This window comes from Phacochoerus africanus, chromosome 11 (assembly GCF_016906955.1).
Source record: "Phacochoerus africanus isolate WHEZ1 chromosome 11, ROS_Pafr_v1, whole genome shotgun sequence".
NCBI lineage: Eukaryota > Metazoa > Chordata > Mammalia > Artiodactyla > Suidae > Phacochoerus > Phacochoerus africanus.
Window position 1 is genome coordinate 118,256,245 of NC_062554.1, and position 23,020 is coordinate 118,279,264.

Consider the following 23,020-nt stretch of genomic DNA (forward strand, 5'->3'; position numbering starts at 1 on the left):
GAATGTTTCTGGATTTAGCTATTCAGAGTCTCTAAATCTGTTTCTTTCTGTACTCACTGAGTTCCTGCTATCTTTTGCCTCTCTCTCCTGTATCTGTGTGTGTGTGTATGTATGTGTGTGTGAGAGAGAGCGAGAGAGACTACACTGTGAGATAAGTATTCTCACGTGTAGGATCATTTCTAATTAAGTAATTCACAATAGAGACCAAGAGGCTACAATGCACAAAACAACCAAATAAAACCATAAATTAGAAGGAAAATGGGTCCCTATCTCTTGGAGTTCTAGTTAAGCAAGCAAACAAAATGGTCTGGGACAAATGATTATCATAACTCAGGAAGATTAGAAGAAAATGTAATTAGCACCCAAGCTTCTCCTGTTCCCCAGCCTTCTTCTTCCACTCTCCAACTCCCAAGCCATGAATTTGTCCAAGGCTTCCTTATCCACACCAAAAAAGTCCCCGCTGCAAAGCTGGGAGGGTTAACAGACCTGGTACCCCAACCAGCTCTCCAACCAAAGGAGACAGCCGGTGAGGCCCCGAGCCCGCCTCCAGCCAAGCCGCCCAGCCAATGGGCGCCTGTAGGGAGTATGGCGCTGCGTCCCATTGGCTGCCCACCTACGTGCATAAGAAAGAAAGGGGCAGGCAGGGTAGCATTGTTATCTTAAGACTCTCAGCTGGTGTCTGAGTCTGCAGGTGAAACTGCTTAGGTACGGAGCACAGAGTCTGAGCAGGGACGCTCCGGGCTGCAGCCTGGAATGGAATCCGCCAGCCTCGGAAGCTGCTCCCCTCGTGGGTGCTCGGGCAGCGCCTCCGCGGAGCTCGGAGGATCCCGTTAGCACTTGTCCAGGGATGTGCACCTGCGTTGCGTGGCGAGCGCTCGGGCAGGTCTGCAGGCAGCGGAGGGAGCCGTGAAGCAGGAGGAACAGTCTTTGCCCATGTGCAAAGCATTAATTCCGGGAGAGAGAGGGCGGGTGAGTCTCTTTTAGAGTTGGAAGGAAGGCACGATCTTGCGTTTCTCTTCGGTGGAGGAAGAGAGGACTCCCCAGGTCTGGTTTGGCACTTTCCTTCGCTCTCCACCCGCGTGTGCCTCGGCCCGACGTCGAAGCCCCACTTCAAACATGCTGTGGGTGCCCGGCATCCTTGTTACTCAGCTGGAAGGCGGCAGGCAAGTGGTCTGACGGCGGTCGCGGAGGCAGCAGCAGCAGCAAAGAGGAGAGCAAGAGAATTTGAAAAGAGACACCCGCTCCCTCTACACACGCTGAATCGGGGGCATTCGCCTTTCCCCAAATGAGAAGGAGCCACGGGAAATCATGAAGTAAAAACTTTGGAAAGCTGCCACTGGAAATGTTGCACGAAAATCTGGAATCTTTTAGGAGTCTCCTCCCAGTCGGTGGAGGTTTGGGCAGCAGCTGATACAGCAAGGAGGGCTCTTGCAAGGATTCAAGGTAACAGTGCAGCGTTTGGGTGATTTTTCTCCATCCCCTTTTCGTTGTTGTCCTTTTGGTGGGTCTCTTGATAAGGGGATCATTTTGCCCTCCTACAACCTTCTTGCCCTGGTGCCTGACAGTTGCGGGCAGAGGGAATGATCCCCCTTCTTAGTTTCTGGCTTGTAGATCTGAGCGGTGGACTTTGGGGTTTAGCTAAACAGCGTCCTGTTATTGCCTCCTGGTGTTGCATGGTTGTCACACGACTTGGGCACTCTGCCTGACCTATATTCCTTTTGCCTGGTTTAAGTCCTCAAAGTTAGTGCAACTCCCATTAGCTTCAGAAAATCCATTCGGGCTGCCTAATTGCAGAAGATGACGAGGACTTTTGCAGATGCTGGACTGATCTGTTCATGGTTCACTGTGTTTGGGATGGGCCCCAAAGAGCTGAGGTTGTCAGACATGATGCACATGTTCAAAAATATTCCCATGTTCCTAGAGCTATATTCACATGTCCATAGAGCTTCCTGGCATGTCTATGGAGGCCTCTTTCTCCCACGCACATGCAGCCAAGAAAAAAAAAATTAAAGAGTGAACCCTGTAGGTTGCAAATTATCTCCCCCCCCCCCCCCGCCCCCCAGGGCGGGGGGCAGAAGTCCCATTGATTGAGTTGAGCCTGGCAGCGTGCTGGGGACACTGGGGAGAGTGTTGCTGTGCTGGAAGGAGGGGCGTGCTGAAATTATCTAGCCATCTCCCTATCTCACTGGTCCTGTGATCCATCTGGGTACATGGTCTAATGCTGCCTATGGTCTGTGTGTGTGTGTGTCTGTCTGCCTGTGCTCACAGTTGTGTGCAGGAAGCAGGCTGCCCACAGAAACATCATACATGTGCAGTTCTCTGCCCAGGCCCCAGATGCCTGGAGTGTTCTTTCCTAGTAGGAACATGAACTTGGGAGCCTCTGTTCCAGCCCAGAGGAGTTTTCTCCTCAGCAAGCAGTCCTTCTGCATGGTACATATTTATCCAGGGTATATAGACCTAAGCCAAATATTATCAAATAATCAAGCTAATGTACTGTAACATGATTGAACAGACCCCTCTGTAAAGAATTGTGTGTGCTCTTCTTAGCTCTGGGAGTCAAGTGCCCTGAGCAGAAGCAAATGTTTTGTTATAAGGGTAGCAATTATAACAGGCCAGGCTTCTATCTGGGTAATATGAGCCTTATCCAGCAGGGACAGTGATCTGTCAGCGTAGACCCATCAGGAGGATAAAAGGTATATTGGAAATCAAGTATTTCTGCCTCTGTCCTTTGCTAGACTTGTGCATGTTGAAGGGGCATTCTTTCTAACCCTGCTCCCTAGAATATGTGCAATGCCAGTATGAACCAAGCAGCTCAAGTATTTTACAAAATCCCCTGGGGGGCAGTCTGATGACATCAGGCAACAGCAAAGTGATGCTGGAGTTTGTGTGTTTTCCCTCTTGACTTCACAGTTATGTGTATGTTATTTGTTTAAGGCAGGACCCTCTGGAGTTCGCTCGCTCGCTCCCACCCAGATTAAGTTGCTTTGCAGCCCTGGGGGCATGACCAAGCAATGCTGCCCCAGGGATCCTGCAATCTTATCAATATCAGCTGTTGCCTACTCTGGGGAAAGAGGCAGGCTTTGCTCCTTTGGGGAGGGGGATGATTTGAGTTGGTACAGAGCCTGGATACTGTGAAACGTTTGAGGGAAAGGAAGCCAATGCCAGACCATGGTCTTCCCTGCTGGAGGGCAGCTGGCTCCAAAGCATTTGACAGCCGTCCTGCAGCCATGGAAGAGACAGAAGCATCCCTGACTCTTGCTTCTCCCTCCTCACCAAAAACGGGGCTGGCTTTGTCTCCCAGAATGGAGTGCTGTGTGCTGCAGTGTGGCCACAAGAAAGGAGGAGAGGCTGGAAGGGCTGGTGAGGGCGTCAGCAGGTCCCTGCTCTGCTAGCACTGGGCCAGCCTCATGGATGGGGAGCAGCTTCCCCATTTTGGCCCTTAAGATCTTCCTCAAGATTTTCCCTTCTGGCCTCCTAACAGGTTGTTTACTCAGCAAGGCCAGAGGGCAAAGAACATCCCTGCGTCATCAATTCCTTCTGATCCCCTTTCCCAAGACACAGTCTAGCCCCTGGGGAGCATCACACAAAAACCATCCCCTCTGAGACAGCGCTCCAAAATCCCTCCCCAGCTCGCAAACAAGAGGTAATCAGGAGGGACTTGAGACATCTGCGTGGGCACTTTCTGCTGACGGGGATGCTTGGTGTTGAGGTTTCCCCGGTTAGTGTTTTGTTTTCCCCACTGTGCAGAATATTTTTGGTGATTCAACTCTTTCTCTTAAATAATAAGACCCTGTCTACATTTTATAATGACATACTTTTCTAAAAGGCTGGGAGCACCGTTAGGGAGCTCATCTAATTAATCCTCACATGGCTTATTGTCTCATTTATCTTTGATTACCCTACAAAGTAGAGCTAGAATGATTTTGGCCTCCTTCTTGGGAAGGGGAGGGCAGAGGACCTTGGAAGGCTGCTCTCTTCTGCTCTGGGTCACACTGCAATTAAGGGAACCTATGGAGTGGGGTCTGGGTCGCTTCACTCCTAAACCAATCCCAGACTCTACTGACGTCTACGGAATGGTTTAAGCTTAGGAATTGTGGTTTGATGCAGCCGTTTTGAACTTCATAGGAATGGGGTTGCCATGACTAGGGTTTCACCTCAGGTGCTACCCAAAGAGCTGTGAGGGATAAAAACCTTTTGGCCCTTGTGTTTGCCCTCAGTGATCTTACATTCTAGTTAGGAAAAATGGCTTACATCTGGGAAAAAGGTCAATGACAACAAACATTCTAAATAGCAGTTCAATACAAGCGATTCACGAAGCTGACCTAATTCATCTCCCATTGATTGGTACAGATAATGAGAGCTATCAGTATTCTATGGAGGGAGAGAGAACTTGACTTGCGCCATGGAGGGTAGGGTGGTACTTCTTTGGAAGGGAGAAAGGGAAAAAAGATGCCAATTGACGGGGATGCTAACTGCAGCACAGTTGAGAAGGCTGGAAACTTGAAGATTTGCCTGTTTCCTTGGGGTTGGCCCTAAGCCCCTTTTCCACTTGGATCTTGAAAACAGCATACACCTGGGTTAATTATTTGAAGCCTTTGTTGGCCTAGAGGAAGCCGCCCTCAGACCAGAAAGAAGTCTCTGAAATGATGAGCATCTCATTAGGCATTGAAAATTAGCTAGCCTTCGACCCACCCTTAACTCTAATCCAAATATGATAGGAAAAAAGTGTGCCCAAGGTTAGAGAGCTTATCAACAGCATATCAAAAATTATGGCAAAAGATACCAGGGGAAAGCAGGCAAATTTCAAGAGAACAGATGAAAATCTTCGATGTCTCTCTCTCTCTCTCTCTCTTTTTTTTTTTTTTTTTAGAATTGGAATCTCCTAAGAGAGAGCCTCGAGTTCCTTCATTTCCTGTTTCCCCACTCAAATGTCCCTTTTGGGGTTTACTTGGAGCCGGCAAAATGCCAAAGCCCTCAGGCAGTCAGCATTGAGGAGGAGATTTTCAGTCTTAAGATTCTTGAGCATGCCCCTCTACATAACCTCTTATCTCCCCTCCTTTTCCCTTTCAATAAAACATAGGCTGTAGCAGTCACAAAGGAGGAGACCACAAAAGCAGGAGGGGCGGGTGCAGTGGTGCCCGCAGCTGTGCCACGAGGTGCTGGGATTGCTCAGCTGAGTGGCGGAGGGGTGAGGCAGTCTGCCAGCCTGGGCAGCGCCAAGGGGATGGGCCGAGGGCTGCAGACTCCCAGGAGATGGCCCCGACTGGTCAGCCACACACGTTTGCTCCAGCAGCAAGCCCTGTTTCCCATAGAAAAGGTCAAGGTAAATCATGGGTCCTGGAAGAGTACTGGTGAGACCCCGTGCATTTGGTCTTCAGTTGGTTTGAGACATCTTTTCACTCTGTATGTCACTGGTTGCTTGGGTGTCTCCATTTGGACGTGGACAAATTCCAGTGGGGCACCAGGAGTGCAATGACTCGCCTACAGTCACGCCATCGTTGCTCTTGGGTCAAGAGGAACATCCCCAAGAACCTGACCTGTTTGATTGCTTAGTGCCAGGAGTGTTCACTCTGGGGACAAGACCCGAGGGATGTGTACGCTTGAAAACTCTCCTTTAGGGCTTGTTGTCACCTTTGTTTCCTGTGTTAAATGACCCCCGCAGCTGGTCGGTGGGACCAAATCCTCTTTTCTTCATTATTTACATGTATCCACTGCCATGTTTGGGGGGCTAAGGAGAGGTCCAGGCCGGTGGGAATGTGGTTGGTGATTGTTGGCTAAAGCCTCTTCTGTTTGGGAGTGAAGAGAGAGGCAGCTTAGTTATACTTCACACTGGGGGCTGCAGTGGCTGGGTCTCATTTGATCAATCAGGATGCAGGCTAATGTCTCTTAAAATTGTCACTCTGCCATGCAGATGGAAAGAAAGTCGAGAAACACCATTACAGCATGGACGCTTCCCCAGCCAGTTCTGATACTCCTTTTGCTTCCATGAAATGCAAATATATCTTGAATGCTGGCTTGAGCAAAGAGTGGGCAACTGACTGAGCTCTGCCCCTCACTGTCCTATGCCCATGGTGGCCCCTGGCCACGTGTGGCTCTTGAGCACTTGGAAGGTGTGTTGGAAGTGGAAAAACACACACTGAGTTTTGAAGACTTCAAGGAAAAGAATGTCAAATATCACTGTTTCTTTTAATTTTGATTACATGTTAAAATGATAATATCCTGGGTATATTAGGTTAAATAAATTAAGATTAGTTTCACCCATTTCCTTTTACTGTGGAATGTGGTCATTAGGAAAGCAAAAATTACGTATATGGCTCACTTTCTATTTCTTTTGGGTAGTTCTGGTTTAGCCGTGCAGTGTAGTGACAGGTAATGTGGAGAAAGGGCAGAGGCAGGCAATAAGAGGAGCCAGAAACATCAAACATTGAAAGAAAGAACATGGAGGGAGGATGGTGAGCTGTCCAGAGAGCATCTGGGCATGTAATTCTGAAATGGGAAGTCAAGTTGGGCACAGGTCGCTTACCCTGGCTTCTATTTGATGTTGACCTTGTCACCTGTGACTCAGCCCACCCAAAGCCTTTGTGGAGCAATGACGCTCCCAGTTCACCTGCAAACAATCAGCAGGTAGGAGGCCTGATAAATTTATCCTAGTGTTTTTGAGTTTCTGCCTGCCAGTAGAACTAACCCAGTAAACTATCTTTAGGGTCTCACTCTGAAGTGTAAGGACATAGCAGTTGGGATTAGCTGGGTCCATTTGACCTTCAAATCCCCTTCTTCCTTCTCATCTCTACCATATTATCGTCTTTCCTTGGGAGCGTTTTCCTCGAAACCTGCCGTGTTGACAGTGTGGTGGGGACAAAGAAAAGTCACTGCTCTGTGTTAGTGATTCTTTTGCGGACCTGTGGGTAAGAAGAATGGAGGAAAGACATCATGACTGAATTTTGTTTAATAAGGACAGATTTGAACAATAAGGACAGATTTCAACTGTATAACTCACTCATTGTTATGATCTTATTATTGCAAAAAAGTTTAGCCACAACTGGAACTTCTCATTTTCTCAGCATTCTGTAGTTGACAAAATGCTCTGCAAGCTTTCACCTGATTTTCCCAACACCTCCGTGGGATGGTTAATATCTCTTCAAATGTTTCCATGATCTACCCCTAAACTTCCTTTATTTTCTGGTCCCTCTCTTTGTATACATTTCATTCAAGCTTGCTTAATCAAATTGGTCCACTTACTGTTCCTCAGTGTTCACTGTGTAAAGTAGCGACCATTACCTTGCTGAGCCTCAGTGTTATCATCTGTAAAACAAATAACTCTCCATTTCTCAACCTGTTGTTCTAAATATTAAATGAGATAAACTGTATAAGGAGCCAAACACAGTTCCAGGCACATGACAGGTGCTCAGTAAATGTCAGCATCCTTTCCTACCAAAGGGCTTCACTGTGATGATTGCCAAGATTAAAATGTCCAAAGGTGAACTCATTATGTACCCACTTCACACATAAAATGATTCCCCTCTCCAAATCCCCAGCTGTGTCTAATGGGAAACCAACCAATCACCCATCAGTAAAACTAAGAAATAAAGGTTGGCCTGGGCTCTGCTTTCTCTCACACAGCCCCCTGCCCCCCCCCCCCCCCATCCAATCAATGAGCCCCTGGCCTGACAAGATCTGGCTCCTAATGATTTCTCAAAGCTATCCTCCTGCTGCCCCCTCTCTGGTCAGGTCCTCAGCCCTTCTCACCTGGACTTTCCCAACTTGGCCTCCCTGTCTCCTCTCTAGAGAGGGCTAGCCAGCCCAGCCTCCTCCTTGCAACTGGGGCGATCTTTCAAACTGATAAATTCCATTATCCTCCTTCCTTTATTGTGATTCACCCATGACTCCTCAAACTGTCAGAATAAAAGCCAAGTTTCTTAGCATCACAAACAGGAGACCCTTCACAGGCTGGTCTCCCAACCTCTTCTGGGCATCTCTCTACTTCCCCCTTCTCACTCTATCTACTCCAAACTTCAGACAGGTCCCTCACTATTCCAAGGCTGTTAGATGTGCCCTCCCTTGCTCTGTTGTCCATTTCCTAAGGGTTACTGAGCTTCAAGACTCTTCTGTAAAGGTTATCTCCTCTGAGAAGACGTCCCTGCATCTCTGGGAAGGAATTAAGTGCCTACTCCTCTACACCCCTGCACATCTCACTCCAACTGTTTATGCACAATACCCGCACACTGTACTGATGTGTATATATGGTCCTCTCCTGCACTCAGAGGCAGGGTTGGAACTTGGGTTCTCAGACTAATTTCTCAAGAACTATTTATTCCGTATATTATGAATATGTGCTAGGTACTCTTCTTGGGCGCTGGGGATTCTGCGGTGAACAACTGCCTTGCCATCAGGATGCTTATGTTCTAGAGGGAGGATAGGATGACAATTGTAATGATTATTGACAGTGCTGATCACAGCTGACACTTTAGTAGTACTTATGTGTCAGGCACTATACTGAAAGCCCTACATACATTTTCTGCACCTAATGATGTTATATTTCCCTCTTTAATAAATCCCATATTCCCATTTTACAGATGTTGAATTGGAGGCCCAGCAAGGTTAAACACTTTGCCCAAGGTCAACCAGCTAGTTAAGGGGGGTGGCTGGCCTTCTAACCCAGTTTGGGTCCTGAGCCCGTATTGCTTATTGCTATGAGGTCCAGAAAAGTACACAAGCAGACAAATAAGTGAGAGAATTTCAGGTGCTAGTAATGAAGAAAAATATTAAGAGAGAGTATAATAGGAGACAGTGATTGAGCTGCGGGTCAAGGCAGGTCTCTTTCAGAAGGGAACATTTAATTGGAAACTAAATTGTCAATTGAGGAAGGTAGAAAACCCAGGACTGGGTGTAGTCTGGGGATCTAAAGAAGAGAACGCATGGACTCTGTGTAATGACAGCTGTCACTGCTATGACCAGCACCCCAGCTCTGCAGGTACCAGACCCCCTCTCCAGGATTGAGGGGCTTTGGAGCAGCAAACTGGCCAATGTTCACAAACCTTTCTCCCATCATTTCACTTGTCCCCGCTGTTCTTTCAGGTTAAGACATCTCACGAGACATCAGTTTGCAGCTCTCCACAGAGGGAGATGGTGTGGACACACACACAACACACACACGCAGACTCACTCAGGTGCGCCCCTACTCTGCAGAACCACCTCACTTCTCTCCTGTGAATGACATATCACTCAGAACCTTCGTGAAGTGACAGGCACAGCCAAAAGGCTAGAGACAACCCAGAGGCGTGAGCAAAGGGAAAAAGAAAATTATTTTTTAACAAGAGGGAAAGTGAATTAGACTGGAGGGACAATTGGGAATTTGGTCAGGGAGGGGCATACAGCGGGGGGTGCTTCTGAAATGCTGGCAGGTGACCTGGATGGTGGTTTGCACTATAATTTTTCATATATATATGTATACAAACATATGCATATATATTCACTCCACGTATATATACATACATACGTATGTATCCTCTCGATGAATATTTCTGGTAATAAGGTTAAGAAAATGATTTGGAGAGCAGGTAAAGCTTGGATGGAGAAGTTAATACCTATTTAATATATGTTCAAAGACTATGATAAAAAGTTGTACTAGGTTTGTTTTTACTTATATTACCTCACTTAACTTTTATTACAATCTTATGAAGTCAGTGCAATTGCTATTTACAGACTGAAATTGAGGAAGACAAAGCCCAGAGAAGCTGACATCCAACCCTGGGCCCTTGTCCCTATGCCATGCCCTCTGCCTTCCACACAAGAGAGATCTGAGAGTCAGCAAGGTGGGCACAAAAGGCCCCTGATTTCTAGGTCAGGTAAAGTTGGGCTTCAGTCTAATTTTGGTCACTTATTAGCTGTGTGACTTCGAATGTGTTACACAACCTCTCTGAGCTTCAGGATCCTCATCTAGTAAAATGGAAAGGATAACCCCTTACATCACGAAGCACAAACGTCATGAAAATTAAAGACAATGATTGCAAAATATCAGCAAAGTACGTGCCACACAATGGGCATTCAGGAAATGGCAGCTGCTGTTTTTGTGTCCCCAGGTATTAAAACTCATAAGACAGGGACCCCAGGCAGAGCAGTGATGATATTTAGCTGTGGTCAGTGAGAATCAGGAAGTGGCTTCAGTATTTGCTGTTAGATGCCACTGCATCCAGAGCTACCTGGCAATGGTTACCAAGGGCCAGACCTCATGCTAAGTGCTTTCCAGGCATTGTTCATTTAATTATCCAACAACCCTCTGAGAAGGGTTGCTATCTTCTGTTTATAGATGAGAAAGTTAAAGTTCAGAGACATTAAATAACTCCAGGTCATACAGCTCGGAAGTGGCAGAGCTCAGATTTGAACTCAGCTCTGTCAGATCCCAAAGCCCATGCTCTTTAACACTGGGCTTTCAAAGTGATCACAGTCTTAGGTCATGTCTTAAGGTCCCTCCTAAGGGAAAGGACACTTTTGCAGTCGAGGTAAGGGTAACTGCTCCTGGGTCTAGGCTAAATGGGTTAGGAGTGACAATGAAGCGTCGTTTGACCCTCGGGATATTTCCAGAGGAAGCCGGAGAGGTTGTTGCTCATTCAAGAATCCTCCAAAGTTGCAAGTGCAATGCTTTACACATATTGGGTACTTAAGATGTGTGGGCTGAATATTTTAGGTGCCTCTGTTTCTGAATACAGGTGTGCTCCATTTTCAAAAGAGCAGGCTTGCAAAACAAATGAAATAAGAGTTGAGTGTCCTCAGGCTTGGAGGAAAGGTTTCCCTGAATTATACAAGGATGAATTAGCAGTGGTTTTAACCTTTTAAAAAGCAGTCGAAAGTTCTAATCAAATAAGTCCTTGCCTAGAACCCCAATACATTGAAGCAGATAAAAGCAGACCTCCCCGATTGGTGCAGGCCTGGGGGCCTGGAGCTCCCCCACCTGTCATTTCTCTTTCCTCACCCACAAGTGGTCCCTGAGGCACCTCCCCGGAACCTAAAGGGTGTTCAAAACCTGAAAACCACCACACTACAGAGTTCCTTCAAAAAGCAAGAACTGTGTTTCATTTAAAAGAACAGGTGACATCCTCCAATTGATTTTTAAATATAAGACTCTCGCCAACACCAACACACCTGTGAAGTTCAGGGCGCCTAGGACAGATTCCTCATGTTCTTGGTGATTGAAGATGCATGAAATTCCGTGTCTGTGAACAGATGCCTGCTGTGTGTCCCGCCGAGTGCCAGGCACTGAACGTACCAGCTGGGCCATCTTTTCGTCAGTTCTAACACCTCCCTATGAAGTAGATATCGTTATTCCCATTTTGAAGGTGAGAAAAATTAAGTACAGAGAGGGTAAGCCAGTTACCCAAGATCTCACAGCTAGAGTGACTAGTGGAGCTGGGACTCAAACCCAAGGCGCGGGATGGGTTAGAGAGCCAAGGCCTGCCACCACCTCCTGCAGCCTATCCAGGCACCAGACGGGAGGAATAGTGCCTCTCTCAAAGTTTTTTACTTTTTGCGGTACTCCTCAGTTGTGAGATTTTTACAGAAAAACTCTCTCTGGACCCACTGACCTTTAATGACTCTGCTTTCATGGGACACTCAGGTCTAACAGGAGCCAGGCTCTGGTCCTTCCTCCCTCATCATCCTTTCCCTTCCTCAGCCCCAGCCTCAGGGAGGGTCTGGCCATCAGGGTCCAGCCCCAGTGGCAGAAGGGATCCTGCTCTATCCCTCGCCCTGGGGAGCCTTGTATAGCATCCCAAGCCTGGGCTGAGCTGGGGATGGGGTGGGATTCCTGCTCAGGTGTAGTCTGGTAGCCTGGAGATGGGGCTTCCTGGACGAGTGGGGTTGGGGCTGTAGAGGGAAGTCCTTGGAATCCCCTTGAGGTACAGGAATGCTTAAGCACTCAGTAAGAAGTGCGAGGTCTGTTAATTTCTGCCTCCCCCTCACTCGGTGTTCAGCCATTTACATATTATAAATACGCCGGCAGGCAGGAGCAGGGGAGGCGGATGAGCAGTGTTCCAGCGGCTGATGGGGTCCTGGGGGGCTCCCCGAACGCGCCTTTTCCCTTTTCTGCAATCTTAGCTCTCTGGGATTTGAGCCCTGCGGGGTAACGGAGCAAGGGCGGCATCCTCCTGAAGCCTCGGGGCACTAGAGACCCCTAGAGGCAGAAGGCTGTGTTACAAGCCCCCGGCCGATGAGGCGCGGGCAGGGTTCTTGCCTGGAGGAGGCTGAGGAATGGCTGGAACATTTTAAAAAATCTTTGCCTGTAAGTACAGTCCCGGCAAGCCCCAAAGAGACAATGGAGGTGTGTGTGTGTGTGTGTGTGTGTGTGTGTGTGTGTGTGTGTGTGTGTGTGTGAGTGTGTGTGAGTGTGTGTGAGTCAATGTGTCAATTCTGTGGTCCTTCCTCCCTCCCCCGCCCCACCCATTCAACTCCCCACCACCTCCATCAAAACGATATCTTTTCCTCAGGGCCCTTCACACATCTCAGTAACTTGATCAACTAATTTGTGCTGAAGTATTAATGAGTAATAATGATTTACTATGCTGCCCTTTCAGTTAACACATGAGCATTTTGAAAGAGAAATTCACAGATTTTTTAACCCAAGTAGGAGACCGGTCTTTTTCCCTCTGGGGAGGAATTGTTGGCCCCTCAAAAGGGGCCAGTGGACAGCTGCCTACTCAGTACATTTGCTGCATCACTCCGAATCTTAGCAAGGTTTGGAGGCATTATGCAGGGGCTCAAGCAGAATTTCGCGAAGGCTTGCTCTAATCCACAGTCCTTAAGAACAGTGCCTGGTGCTGGTGGTAGGAGAACATAGGGTACCTAGCCCCCTCCTCATCCTCCTCCAAAGCTAAATGGGGATTTATTTGGCTGAGAGGAACTCAAGGCAACTGAGCCCTTGACAGTATGCCTATAACCTTCGTTGAGAAACCTGCATTGCAAGAGTTGACCTCAATGCCTATTTATGTCTCCCTGTCCTGTCTGTAGAAGTTTAATGTGCTTTCAATCACACAGGAGATGACTTAGTCATTGAGAGAATAGGCTCAGGGACAACTGACTTGGGTTCGAATCATTGGCAAGCTCTGCCATATACTAGCTATGTGACCTTGCTAAGTTATTTATGTAAGCCTTGGCTTCCATATCTGTAAAATGGACACATTCTGTACTCATATCACAGGATAGTTTTGAGCACAAAGTGAAATAATACAGAATTAGAACTTCCTATAATGTCTGGTACATAGAGGGCTCAGTAAGTAACAGTTCTTTATCTTTTCTCCGGTATTCATCTTATTTTTTAATATTTTTCTTTATTTTTAAGTTTATTATTATTTTGCCACATCCCAAACTTTCGGTGCGGGGCAGCATACAAATGCTATATTATTTAAAAGCAGGTGTAGTAGGGAGTTCCCATTGTGGCTTAGCGGTAACGAACCTGGCTAGTATCCATGAGGATGTGTATTTGAACCCTGGCTCAGCTCAGTGGATTAAAGATCTGGCATTGCCGTGAGCTGTGGTGTAGGTCACAGAAATGGCTTGGAATCTGGTGTTGCTGTAGCTGTGGCGTAGGCTGGCAGCTGCAGCTCTGATTTAACCCCTAGCCCGGGAACTTCCATATGCCTTGGGGTGGGACCCTAAAATTAAAAAAAAAATTTAAAAAAGCAGTTGCAGTAACCCAGCCTCCTAGGTGTGGTTGGTTTGCTAATGAACTAAATTTCTTTCCAGGTGTCAGCACTGCATGAGATATTTCCCCCCCCCCTGCTTGGTTTCTTTAAATGTGTCTCAAAAAATGCAGTGAGTGAAATGGATTTGGCAGTGACTTAAAAAGACTTAGTGCGTTTTGGAAAGAAAAAAAAGCCACAACAAAAAATGGTTTGTTTCTGTGATATATGGTTTGTGTGATATGACAAAAATCCATTTTTATGCTTAGGAAAATTGGCTAATTTTAAAACAGTTGACACATGCCATATGCATATAGAGTCATGATAGATTTTGCTCAGGCAAACAACAGAAGAGCACAGGGCCAGTGATAGCTCTGTTAGGGTTTAAGTCGGAGAAATCCTTATTTAGCGGCAGACCTGCTCCACTAAGAGAGCAAAGTGAGGTGGAAAATGGTCTCACTCTGGCCTCAGGTGCTGGAGTCAGATCTTGATCATAAAGATGCGAGCGACAGAGCTTGGGACACAGACCTGTGTTTTCATGAGAGGAGTGAGACGAGTCTTGGGAACCTACTGGTACAGCAAACTTCATGTGCATGAAAGTGAACAATTTATTATAGAGGTGATATCTGGATGAAAGAGAGGATAGTGCAAAGGATACCCTGATTCAGGGGAACGCCTGAGCTTTGCTCAGCTTTCCTTGGACACGTGGATGATTTTTGGACTTCCAATCCTACTTAAAATGTCCTTTAGGATTCTCCGGCTTATAGTGCTGCATAATTAACACTGAAAGGAGCATTCCACATACTTGCTTTTAAAAAGATATTTTTTAAAATTTATTTTTTGACCACACCAGCAGCACATGAAAGTTCCTGGGCCAGGGGTCAAACCTGTGCCACAGCAGTGACTCAGGTCAGCTCCCGTGACATCACAGGATCCTTAACCTGCTGCACCACACGGAAACTCCCACATACATTTTCAATTACTGCTAGTTAGGGCAAAAAGACTACATGTGAAAATAAAATGCGATAGCAGTTTCCTGGTGGCTCAGTGAGTCAAGGATCCCTCATTGTTGCTGCTGCGGCATGGGTTCACTCCCCGGCCCCAGAACTCCCTCGTGCCCTGGGCACAGCCAAATAAATCAATAACTGCTTCTCTCTGAAAAAAAAAAAATTAAAACTATAAAAGTTGCACGTGACATGAGTGGTTATGGAAATTTTAAGACAGAGATAAGTCCTCTACTCTCCAAATGTCCTTCCTCTAGTTCCTTTCCACATCCACTCCTGTACAGATCAGCCACACACTCAGCCCCACTGCTGGCTCATGCTATGCACTCATGACACAGAAAAAAAGCCTTTGTATTTCTATTTGATTTTACTTTATTTTATTCCAAGGCAATATTTAATTAGTGACTGCAGAGAAGAAAAAGCTCAACAGCTCAGAGGTTTATGGTTCAGGTCTGCAGGACTCAGCAATTTGACATTCTAATCCTGTTATTTCTCACCGAACAGAGTCAGCAGGGTTGGGTTTTTTTTTTTTTTTTCCCCCCTCCTTCCCTTCATTCATCTCGCCATTAGGTTTCTTCTCCCTTTACTTCCCACTCTCATCCTTTGCTTCATTTGCGTCCTTCGTCCTCTTTCCTACTGTATTTTTCCCAGGATATCAAATACAAACCCCCCCAAATTTTTTTCATTTGTGACTGAGCCGTGTAAAAGAGAAATGAATTCTTCCTCTCCTTATTTGAACTCCTAGAATAAGCCGTCTGTGTCCCATGTGAACGTGATACTAAGGTGACGACGGCCAAGGAGCTACAATGATTCTAGGCAAGAGGCTTCGTGTCCGGTTCCCTTCTTAACTGTGGACTGTAAACACCTTGAGGGCAGGATCTGAGTTGTGTTTGTCATATTCTCCAGCTCCTTGGCACAATAACTAGCACTGGGAAAGCATTGACTGCTTCTGCAGTTCAACCACCCAACCACCCTCACCCACTGTATCCACTTTTCACTCAAATAGGGGCTTCTGGGAAATTAACAAGTATTCGTCCTATTAAGGAAAATTTAGTATTCAGGGCTTCAAATATATAGAATTCCAAAATTAGGGAAGTGTTTTCTTTAAGGCTGTGGTTCTCAAAATTTAATGTGCACCTGGGGAGCTTGTTAAAATGCAGAATCTTCAGCCTTTCCTTCAAAGTCTGATTCTGTAAGCCTTGCGTGAAATTCAGAAAACTGCATTTTAATAAGCAGATGATATAAAGACCACACTTTGAGAAACATCATTTTAAGGCAATCCACATGAAATTTTACCCAGCTTGGTTTGGTAGAATATTAATGTCCCTTCCATAGTTAAGGGGTGTCATGTAGAAGAAAAGGTTCTGTGCTTGGAAAAATTGGGGAACAGGGTACTCTTCCCCTCTTACACCCATACCCCCATTCATAATTGTAGGGTTGCAGTACATTTATGTTGGAGGTTCTGAAAAGTTCTGCAATAAAGAAATATGTTTCAGGAGTTCCTGTCATGGCTCAGCGGAAATGAATCTGAATAGCATCATGAGGACAAAAGTTTGATCCCTGGCCTCACTCAGTGGGTTAAGGATATAGCATTGCCGTGGGCTGTGGTATAGGTCGCAGATGCGGCTCGGATCTGGTGTTACTGTGGCTGTGGTGTAAGCTGGCAGCTACAGCACCAGGTTGACCCCTAGCCTGGGAACTTCCATATGCCATGAATGCAGCCCTAAAAAGACCAAAAAAAAAAGTTTCGACTTTGTTTAACCAAATATTTCCAATATGTCTTGACCTTGAAACTTATTAATTTTATTATATTGCTCAAAGCATTAAGTCTGTGTTATTTGCTTTTTAATTTTTTTAATTAAAATATAGTTGACTTACAATGTTCTGTCAATTTCTGCTATACAGCAAAGTGACCAGGTCATACATATATATATATATATATATATATATATATATATATACACACACACACACACACACACACACATATATACATATATACATACACACACATTCTTTTTGATATATCATCTTTCGTCATGTTCTATCACAAATGACTGGATATAGTTCCCTGTGCTATACAGTAGGACCTTACTGCTTGTTCATTCTAAATGCAGTAGTTTGCATCTACTAACACCAAGCTCCCAGTCCGTCCCACTCCCTTCCTCTCCCCCTTGGCAACAAGAAGTCTCTTCTCCATGCCTAAAAACATTAAATTTTTTCCTCCTGAAATTATATTACTTTAAAAAATTTCTTTATAGTTGATTTACAGTGTTCTGTCAATTTCTGCTCAACAGCAAAGTGACCCAGCTGTATATACATTTTTTTCCCTCATATTATCCTCCATCCTGTTCCATCACAAGTGATTAGTTCCCTGTGCTATAAAGCAGGCTCTCATTGCTTATCCACTCCAAATGCGATAGTTTCCATCTATTAACCCCAAACTCCCAGTCCATCCCACTTCTTCTCCCTCCTGTTTGGCAACCAGAGGTCTGTTCTCCAAATCCATGAGTTTGCTTCTTTTCCGTAGATAGGTTCATTTGTGCCATATGTGTGATTCCACATGTAAGTGATATGCTATTTGTCTTTCTGACTTCATTTAGTATGAGAATCTCTCGTTCCATCCATGTTGCTGCAAATGACATTATATTCTTTTTTAAGGCTGAATCATATTCCAGTGTGTATACATGAACCACATCTTAATGCAGTCATCTGTCGATGGACATTTAGGTTGTTTCCATGTCTTGGCTATTGTGAATAATGCCACAATGAACATGGGGGTGCATGCATCTTTTTCAATGGAAATTTTGTCCAAATATATGCCAAGGAGTGGGATTGCTGGATCATATGGTAGTTCCATAATTAGTTTTCTGAGGTACCGCCATACTGTTCTCCATAGTAGTTGTACCAATTTACATTCCTACCAACAGTGTACCCTTTTCTCCACACCCTCTCCAGCATTTATTTGTAAACTTACTAATGATGGCCATTCTGACCTGTGTAAAGAGGTACCTCACTGTAGTTTTGATTTGCATGTCTCTAATAATTAGTGATGTTGACTGAACATTGTTTCACATGCCTGTTGGCCATCTGTATGTCTTCTTTGGAGAAATGTCAGTTCAGGTCTTCTGCCCATTTTTCAATTGAGTTGTTTGTTTTCTTGCTGTTGAGTTGTACAAGTTGTTTGTATATTTTGGAGATTAAGCCCTTGTTTGCATCGTTTGCAATTATTTTCTCCCATTCTCTATGTTGTCTTTTTTTTTTTTATATGGTTTTCTTTACTATGCAAAAGTTTGTAAGTTTGATTAGGTCCCATTGGTTTATTTTTTTAAAAGATTTTTATTTTTTATCATAGTTGATTTTCAATGTTCTGTCAATTTCTGCTGTACAGCAAATTGTAATTTATATGTATAAATTATATGTCATAATTTATATGTATTCTTTTTTCTCACATTATTCTCCATCATGTTCCATCACAAGTGACTGGATATAGTTCCCTGTGCTCTACAGCAGGAGCTCATTGTTTATCCACTCCATATGTAATAGTTTGCGTCATCTCTGCTTTGGGAGACTGAGCTAAGAAAACATTTGTATGGTTGATGTCAGAGAATGTTTTGCTTGTGTTCTCTTCTAGGAGTTTGATGGTGTCTTGTCTTATATTTAAGTCTTTAAGCCATTTTGAGTTTATTTTTGTGCATGGTGTGAGGGTGTGTTCTAGTTTTATTGATTTACATGCAGCTGTCAAGTTTTTCCATCACCATTTGGTGAAGAGACCGTCTTTTTCCCATTTTATATTCTTGCCTCCTTTGTCAAAGATTAATTGACCATAGGCGTCCGGGTTTATTTCTGGGTTCTCTGTTCTGTTCCATTGGTCTGTTTGTCTGTTTTTGTACCAGTCCCACACTGTCTTGATTACTGTAGCTTTGTAATACTGCCTGAAGTCCGGGAGCGTTAGGCCTCTTGCTTGGTTTTTGTTCCTGAGGATTGCTTTGGCAGTTCTGGGTCTTTGATGTTCCCGCATAAATTTTTGGATTGTTGTAGTTCTGTGAAAAATGTCATGGGTAATTTGATAGGGATTGCACTGAATCTGTAAATTGCTTTGGGTAGTGTGACCCTTTTTACAATATTAATTTTTCTAACCTAGGAGCATGGAATATCTTTCCATTTCTTTGAATCCTCTTTAATTTCCTTGATTAATGTTTTATAGTTCTCATCATATAAGTCTTAACCTCCTTGCTGAGGTTTATTCCTAGGTATTTAATTTTGGGGGGTGCAATTTTAAAAGGTATTTTTATATTCCTTTTCTAAAATCTCATTGTTAGTATACAGAAATGCAACCAATTTCTGAATGTAATCTTGTATCCTGCTACTTTGCAGAATTCATTGCTCATTTCAAGTAGTTTTTGGGTTGAGTCCTTAAGGTTTTCTATATATGGTATCATGTCATCTGCACAGAGTGACAATTTTACCTCTTCTTTTCCAATGTGGATGCCTTTTATTTCTTTTTTTTTTTTTGTCTTTTTGGCATTTCTTGGGCCGCTCTCACAGCATATGGAGGTTCCCAGGCTAGGGGTGGAATCAGAGCTGTCGCCGCTGGCCTACACCATAGCCACAGCAACGTAGGATCCAAGTCGTGTCTGCAAGCTGCACCACAGCTCACGGCAATACTGGATCCTTAACCCACTGAGCAAGGGCAGGAATTGAACCCACATCCTCATGGTTCCTAGTCGGATTCGTTAACCACTGTGCCACGACAGGAACTCCCTTTTATTTCTTTTGTTTGTTTGATTGCTGAGGCTAGGACTTCCAATACTATGTTGAATAAAAGTGGTGAGAATGGGCATCCTTGTCTTGTTCCAGATTTTAGTGAGAAGGCTTTTAGCTTTTCTCCATTGAGTATTATATTAGCTGTAGGTTTGTCATGAATGGCTTTTATTATGTTAAGGTATGTTCCCTCTATATCCACTTTGGTAAGAGTTTTAATCATGAATGAATGTGGGATTTTGTCAAATGCTTTTTTCTGCATCTATTGAGATGATCGTGTGGTTTTTGACTTTTCTTTTGTTAATGTGGTGTATGATGTTGATTGGTTTGCATTTGTTGAACCATCCTTGAGAACTTGGGATGAATCCCCCTTGGTCATTAAATTTTGTTGAACTTGGTATGGAAAACATTTCCATGAGGGAGTGAGCAACACCTATTGGACAAGGGGGATATTGCAGCCTAGCTCGGCTACTAATTAAATTTCCCAAGGAAAGAATGAACAGTGTGTGGGTTTGTGGAATCACTAGTCATGGGGGATAGCTTATGGTCTGAAGATGGGTTTGTTACAAGTGCTATCATTTGTTAAGCATTTACTATTTCCCGGGCATGATTATACATTTTTAATAGGTACTAACTCATTTACTTCTTGGAACAAGCTATGAGTCAGATACTTTTCTTATCCCCATTTACTGAGGGTGAAACTGACATACCAAGAGGCTAATAATTTGTTCAAGGTCATAGAGTTAGGAAGTGGTTGGGTGGGACTTGAACCCAGGCAGTCAGCCTCCAGAGCCTACCCTGTTAACCACTCTATTAGATGGCCTCTCCTCTGGTAGGAAGCTCTGAAAATGTCTTCCTGGAAGGAATGACAGCTCCAGCAGACATAACCTGTCCAGGACCCCTGCTTCCTCAGTGTCTGGGGATTCTCTTTTATACATGGGAGCCTGTGATCATTGTGCCGTATTCATTAGAGGATTTATTATAACGACCGCCTGAACTTCTGAATGATTTTGCTGTACTTCAGCACAAAATATGCTTAGCAACACAACCTGATGATGATGATTCACAGAGAGCGATTAGGTGCAGAATTCCAGGCCTACCAAATCCCAAATTGAGATGAGGTTCTGACCATCCTGCTGACGCCTTGATGTGGGACGCGGTAGCCTGGCCCTTGTCCCCCACCCACTCTCAACTCCCTCCTTGTTCCTGAGCATGGCAAGCTAACCCTGAAGGGCCAGCCTGGGCTGAATGACGTGATTCCACATCTTGGCTTTTGACAAGTTACACCTTCTTGGCTCTCTGTTTTCTAATCTTAACAAAAAAAAAAAAAAAAAAAGGCAGTAAGACTAATGATACCCACATTGTTCTAAGGAATAAATTTATATATAATATATATACAGACACATATATAGTGCTTATGCACAGGGAAGGTGTCCAGCTTCTTGTTTCTGTACTATTAGGGGCTGAGGATGACATGGCACAATAGGAGACCTTGGAGAAAAGGACACGACCTTTAAAGGTGTTGATGTGGACATAACAGGAAGTCAGAATTACGACCCTGGGGAGTGAGAGGGAATTGGCTCTGAGATCCTGGCTCTCTTCCCAAATGCATGTGAGATGTGGGTCACTGGGACTTAACAACCCAACCAGGATTCCTGGTTACTTCCATTTCCTCCTTTGTAAAAATGTGAATCATATTAGTTATGGGAATATTTCACTGGGGATTTCTGCATCTTCTTTCTTTAAAAAAATTTACTGGTGTGTGGTGGACTTACAATGTTGTATTAATTTCCAGTGACCAGCAAATGACTCAGTAATGAATGCTGAATTGTTGCATGACAATGAGGGAATTTTCCAACTGTGATTCTCAGATTATTAACATGTTCCAGGCATCACTTTAGACACCCTACAAACAAAAACTGTACAGGCTGCCCCTTTTAAGATCAGGGAGCTTGAGATTTAGGCAAGTTTCTTATTAGTTCGAAGTCACACAGATAGGAGGGACAGAGTCTGAACCCAGGTCAGATGTGTTTAACCCAGAGCCTTGATTCTTCCTCTGACCACGTGGAAAAGGGGGGGGGGGGGCAGGAAAGAAGGCAGTAGGGGACAACTGTGGACTGGCTCTCCAATAATGGGAGCTTAGAAAGAGGCGCTCAGAATCACATCAAGGTCTTTGGGACACAGGCCTTCCCAGCACCCCTTTTATCCCCAAGTTCTGTGACTCTCTTAAGTCAAGAGTTTCTTGCTGCAGGAGTCTGTACCTGTCTCTTAGCAGAAAATACTTATGGTGCATCTGAGCTGACCATCAGTCACCAGCCCACAAGCCCAAAGAGATATCCGGTCTTAGTTCTTTAGGTCCCCTTTCTGAACTTGTTCCTCTGGGCTCTGAACCCTATAACTGTAATAAGGTTTAGTGGAAAGTTCTTTCTTCCCAACTTAAGTGTATACACTTAGCAAAATGAGTTCTCATGCAATTTTCCTTTGGATCATGTGAAGCCTTAATGATCCACTGGTGAGAAGGAGGAAAGAAAGGAAGGGAGTTTAACAAAGTGGACCTCATGGAGGCTTTCCTAAACACCCCCATGTGTAGAGTCCTGTTCTTCTGCTCCTAAGGAGTAAAACTTCTGTTCTGCTTCTTTCTTTCTTTTTTGTTTTGTTTGTTTTTTTAGGGCTACACCCATGGCCTAGGTTCCCACGCTAGGGGTTGAATCGGAGCTACAGCTGCAGGCCTACCCCACAGCCACAGCAATGCCAGATCCGAGCCTCATCTGTGACCTACACCACAGCCCACGGAAACGTGGGATCCTCAACCCACTGAGCGAGGCCAGGGATCAAACCTGAAACCTCATGGTTCCGAGTCAGATTCGTTTCCGCTGCGGCACGATGGGAACTCCTGTTCCACTTTTTTCTTCATGTAGTAAGTCATTAAGAGCATGAGCTCTGGAAATTGAATTGGCCACCAGTTTATCATTGTTAGGTGAAGCTGAGCAGTATATGCAGAGGGGTTCATAACATGTGGGAAGTTGTATAATTAAAAGGGTAAAAAAAAAAAATCGTGAATGCTTGGATGAAAGAATCTTGAGCTGAAATTCCAGCACAATCACTTTCTTGCTGTGTTTTCCTGAGCCAGTAATTCAAACTTTCTGAGCCTTTGTTTTCTTATCAATAGAATGGAGTTCATGTCTATTTAAAAGGAGTATTGTGGAGATTAAATGAAATAACGAGCTTAGCACAGGCCCAAAATAAGTGCTCAATGAATAACAGCTATCAGTGTTGTTGTTCTCGTTGTTTATCTCTGTTGTTAGTGTCATTGTGTGAGTTCCCTACAGCAGGTGCTGTAACTCCCTGAACTTCGTGTTCATTCTAACTCAATTAGGAACTCATATAATAGTAAATATTTGAGTTTCTCCAAGGTATCAGGCACTTTCTAGGAGCTAGAGATAGTGCAGTGAACAAAGTAGACAGAAATTAAAATCTCTGCCCTTAGCTTATATTTTTGTGGGAGAGACAAAAAAAAAAAAAAAAAACCCCAAATCATAATAAATCGGCAAGTTAGCTTTTTTTTTTGTAGCAGGTAGTAAG

At 44.6% G+C, this 23,020-nt stretch overlaps 1 protein-coding gene across 1 annotated transcript in view; it reads left to right on the forward strand.

The window, feature by feature from the left end:
* The first annotated feature begins 673 nt into the window (after positions 1-673).
* Positions 674-23,020, forward strand: part of BRINP2 (BMP/retinoic acid inducible neural specific 2) — a 122,014-nt gene continuing 99,667 nt past the window's right edge. Inside the window, exon 1 of the mRNA XM_047753785.1 lies at positions 674-1,443. The gene's annotated coding sequence lies outside the window, so the exon portion shown is untranslated. The remainder of the gene's footprint in view (positions 1,444-23,020) is intronic.